The following is a 5,068-nucleotide window of genomic DNA, read 5'->3' on the forward strand; positions in this document are numbered from 1 at the left end:
AATAATATATAAATAAGAATGACTGGTTGAACCTCGAGATGTCTCAAAATCTATATTGAAATTGAGAATTTTTCATCTAGTTGCTACATTTAGAAATGTTAATTTAATGTAAGTTGTGTGTGAATCTAAAACTATTTTTGCTACTGAATGTAGAAACATGTTTTCTTCAATATTAGCTGCATAGTAATTGGCTGGAATGCTACAGAAGCTAGTCTTAAATCCTTTCTTTTTTTATTTCCCTCTCCTAGAGGTGACCAGCTGCTCTGCACCAAGGCCCTCGCAGTGATGTATCGTAGTCTGTTGCTGTAAACATCCCCGACTGGAAGCTGTACCAGCTCCAGCTTTCAGTCAGATGTTTGCTGCACCTGGCTATGCTTGGACAACAGCAGAAGGAGAAGCTGTCATGAATACACATGTGCGTTTATATTTGTCAAGCAGTGTTTCTACAGACAGAGATGAATTGCCTCCCTGTGAATTATCCTGGCTGGTAGGTGTGATCTCCTGAAATCTGATCTGAAATGGAGATCCAAAGCTGGTGCATGCATTGCTCTAAGCCGAACTCTCTGCTGCTTTGTGTTATAAACTACAGGATTAGGCTTCCTTGGAATGACAAGTGCTGGTGAACTTCTGCAGTTACCCATGAACTCTTCAGTGCTTTATCAATGGTCTGTTTTAGCAGCTTCTGTTACTGAGGGCTGTGGGGACAAATTATTATCAATGCTGTCTCATACTTAGCAGGCCTCTTATCTGCTGTGCCTTGCTTTTTGTTGTTTTCTCTGGAATTCTATATTCCAAGTCTCCTTGTGAGAAGGTTGTGCTCCTAATTGTTAGCCGGGCATGACCCAAGACCAAAATAAAGGTTAAAAACATATTACCCAGTCTGTTTTTGTTGTTTTCCCAATCCACAGTGTATGGCCTCGTCTGTGGTGTGGTTTGTGCTGCCCTCACCATGGTTTGCTTTTCATGGAAATAACAGCTTTTGAAAGTATTCCTTCAGAAGTCTTCACTGGTTCAGTTCCTGAACAACTTAAAAAAGTCATGACATCAGGAGCAGTATCTGCAGAAAAGCTTCAGCTTTCCTCTTTTTTCCATTGGGATCTGTACATGCTGTTGCCTGGGTCTTGCCTGGGATTTCTTTCCTTCTTTGTTTCACTCTAGTCTTCTATTTTTAAAGGGATGGCCAGTAAGAGTAACTGCTGCTAATAGAAAAAATATTCTTGCAATAATCTAGCTCTCTGTTCTACCCCCTAAATGTTACTTTTTTAATTCCCTAACACTTAAATGAAGTACTTGGAATTTAAATGTTAGTATACCAAACCTAGGTATTTATTTGTTTAGCTTCACTATAGTGGTTCTGTAAAAGATGATTATGACCAAAAAAATAGATACTTTTAAAAAGTAAAATATTTTCTCCTTAACTTAGCAGAATTAAAACTTGGAGGATTTCTTAGTCCTCCGAGTTTTAAAGCTGGACTAACAAGCATTGGAAAGGTGATGATTTTGAAGCTGTCAGTGAATGACCAAAGATGAACCAAGGACAGCCATTTTTCTGTGATGGTCCCATTGCTGTAACCATTTTCTTCCTTACCCTGTCTGGTGACACAGAAACATGTGTGGTGATAGAAGGTTGTGAACTTATTTATCGATCTAATACATTGCTAGCACCTCTACAAAGATTTTTAAAGCAACTTGCACACCTAATATAACCTCAGTTAAAACAGTTTTTTTAAAAATAACAGTCTTATTTGGTTTGATAAATCATGGCTGTCTATTTATAAAAAGGACTTTGATGCAGAAGCTACAAAGCTTGATGCCTTAAATAAAATTCTGGTAGTTGTTTTCCAAGCTTTCTTTGCTGTAAACACTTAGCATTTCCTAGTTCTAGACAGTATTTGGACTTAGAAGAAAGGAAATTGTTTTCTTAACAAACTTCTTAGTTCAAAGCAAATGTATTATAACTAATCTAGTGTTCATTTTGGTTAGTGCTGTCTTAGCCATTCCACATGCACATAAGTGCAAGTTTTTTGTTTTTAATAAGCCTAGTTCATGTGCAGTTTGTCAGTCCAGTCTTGTGGAATTGAACTTGTGCATACCTTCATATTGTTCTGGTGTCTAATCCATGTACTCAAACACAGCTGTCACATGTCAGCACATGAAAATAATTTGAAGTGGCTTGTAACTGCAATAAGTAAATAAATTTTAAAATGCACACTGTAGTTTTGTTTGAGTTTGTTTTTTGTTTTTTTGGGGTTTTTTTTGCCAAGTGTTTGAAGTGAAAGTATCTGCTTTCTCTGGTCATGAAATACCAAGTCCTAACATCTTAGCATGTCTCAAATGTGGCTGTTGTTTGCAGCTGAAGAAGGTGGGTGTTGTAGTGTTGTCCAAATGCATCTTTATGCCATGATCCCATGTGAGCTTTGCAGTACTGGGAGGTCTGGGAAGGGATGATGGGGATTTGGCCTGGCAGCTGTGCAGTTCTGGTGGGGATGAGGAGTTGAAGCAACTGTTGAGGAAGTAGGCAGGACAGGCTCACAAACATAGCAGTAAAATTTGGGAACAGAAGAGGCAGATTTGACACATCAGCCTGATGCCCAGCAAGCAAATGACCTCATCTTGTTCGTGTAAAGCCAGTATTGTGTGACATGGATCAGTTCCTGGTGTTTTGCAGCAGAGGGAAAGAAATACTGAATGAAAATCAGGCTGGGGATCCTGAGTGACACAGTGGCCACACAGCTTTTGGGGGGCTGGCACTAGCTGTATGTGCAGGTGCAAGTACAGCTGCCTTTGGTGATAAAAGCTTGTGATCAATACCAAGATTGACCCTTGCTGAATAGGTGGAGTGTCTGTGAAGTCCAGTGTTTGGCTTGCCTGTGGTATTCCTCTGGGCACTTTTTGTGACCACTTGTGAGCAATATTCCAAAGTCTTTGGTGAATCCAAAGGCAGTCCTTTGCACTGGCCTGCCTGAGTGCTGTCTTTCCTTGCTTGGAACTCACAGCTGCATTCAGCAGAATTGCTTGAGCTCATGTTTTCCTTCATACAAAGAACAACTGTTAAAATATTTGGAGGGCTTCCCCCCTCCTCTATGCATGAAATAATCTGCATCTGTGATTCCTTTTACCCAGTAAAGCTGCAAACACCTGTTCAGAGAAGAACTTGGAGAAGGCTGAGGCTCGGCCTCTTGACTGCTTGGGTTCATCAAAATTTTATCTTCCTGCACTGCTGAGGTCTTGTTTGTTCAAGACTGGACATCACATTAAACACACCTGTAAAATAAAAGTTAAGATGCTGAGGCTGAGGAGTGGCTTGCTCTTCTGCTATTAAAATGACTTGTATTTCTGAGTAGCTGAAACTGGAGGTGAAAATAAGAATGAAAATAATTGAAATAGTAGAATTGCCTTAAAAAAGTTTCAGAGGAGAAATGGGAATTATTTTAAGAACATAAAAATAAGATGTACAAATGTTGCAACAAATGCTGCAAATTTAGCAGTAAAGAAACCATGGAAATACAAACAAAGGGTTGTTCCTTCATAGAATTTGAGATGGACGTTTTGGAGGACTCCCAGTTTGTTCCACCCCATTTATCTCCCATATATAATTTAGAGTTGAGTTTCAGTTTTAAAAATTGGGATTTCTAGAAGGTGCCTGAACTGAACATCAAGGGCCTTGGCATGTAAGTGCAATAGCATGCTCTTCTACAGGGGCTGTGAGAGAGAAACATCTTATTTTAGCTTTTGGATCTCTACAACATCAGGGACTGTACATGGATATTACTGTGTTCTGATACTCAGAAGATTAAATGTTAACATGCACAGATTGACTTCATAATGTTAGTGAAGGTTAATAAGAGTTGCATGTACTGTATGAGTGGTGCAAATACACCAGAGTATGTCTGTGCAGATTTTTTTTTTTGATATCCTGAAAGGCACTGCTGTATTTGTATAGTTTAGCTAATTTTTAGTTCCTGTAAACATCCTACACGCAGCTATAATAAGTGGTGGGGCTAGGGGGTGGGTGTTTAATTCAACTGACTTGGAAAGGCAGCTTTCTGACCAAGTGACACTGGCAAGCAGGGAATCCTATTTTTCAGTAGTATTTAGTATTGTAAGCACTAATTTCTTTGGAAGCAGTATGTATTTCTAGAAATCTCTTCATACTAAAATTATGATTCTCGCTGTAAAAAGGGCTAGATGTTTGTTGGGAAACAGGCTTTAACTGATGGGATCTGTATCTTTCTAATTGCAAATAAACTGTGACAATATATCTTTGTTTGAAAAGCAATGTCTCATACCCAGATGACAGAAATAATCTAAAACCTTATCTTGAATGTTCAATTCTCAGTTGCAGCAGTGATTTATTGCTTATTATCTGCTTGATCATTGTCAAAGGAGGGATAGATTTACAGGGTGCTGTAAAATCAATTCCCAAACCAAAAGATCATTAAAGTAGTAAAACTACTGAGCTTTAACAATTTCTGTTGCCCTTTATTATCTTAAAAAATGATAAATATCTTTGATAGGGGAAATCTGCATAGGAGAAAAAAGAAGACAAGCATCTCTTGTTTTTCTAGTAGCTCTTCTTCTATCATGTCTTAGAATCACTGATGATTCTGCTGATGGGTGTGTTGTTAAATGAAGTATGGCTTCAGCATTTGGGCATTCTTAGGTATCAAAAATTTAAAGACAGAACTTAAATATTTTTATTCAAATGGAAGAATGGGGTACATGGAATTCCTCATCTTCATAAACAGTCTTTTTGAGGATCACTTTTACAATCTGGTACTCTTGTCAATATTTGAAAGGCTCGGACTCTAATATTTTTTACTTACGAGGCCAAATACATTATAAAAATCTGTAAGAGAATTTGTCCTCATTTAAATGCACACACATGAGCCCCATTTTGCTATACACTTTGTTGTGCTTCTATTTTTGCTTACAAACTGAAGAGGTCTTTTTAATACGTAGAAGTCCTTGTGGGCAGGTGTTATGCAATACATCGCACTGGAGGAATTGCATGGAAGAGATAACATCAAATCCTGTATCTGAACATCACCCCTGTCTGTGTGAACAC

The 5,068-nt window shown here is 38.3% G+C and overlaps 1 long non-coding RNA gene across 1 annotated transcript; it reads left to right on the forward strand.

Moving 5' to 3' along the window:
- The first annotated feature begins 372 nt into the window (after nt 1-372).
- LOC311153495 lies at nt 373-2,209 on the forward strand. Its single transcript, XR_014616148.1, has 2 exons — nt 373-487; nt 590-2,209. It is a non-coding gene; the product is annotated as an uncharacterized lncRNA (long non-coding RNA).
- Nucleotides 2,210-5,068: the final 2,859 nt, after the last annotated feature.

Source organism: Fringilla coelebs (assembly GCF_963513975.1).
Source record: "Fringilla coelebs genome assembly, chromosome: 1".
Lineage (NCBI taxonomy): Eukaryota > Metazoa > Chordata > Aves > Passeriformes > Fringillidae > Fringilla > Fringilla coelebs.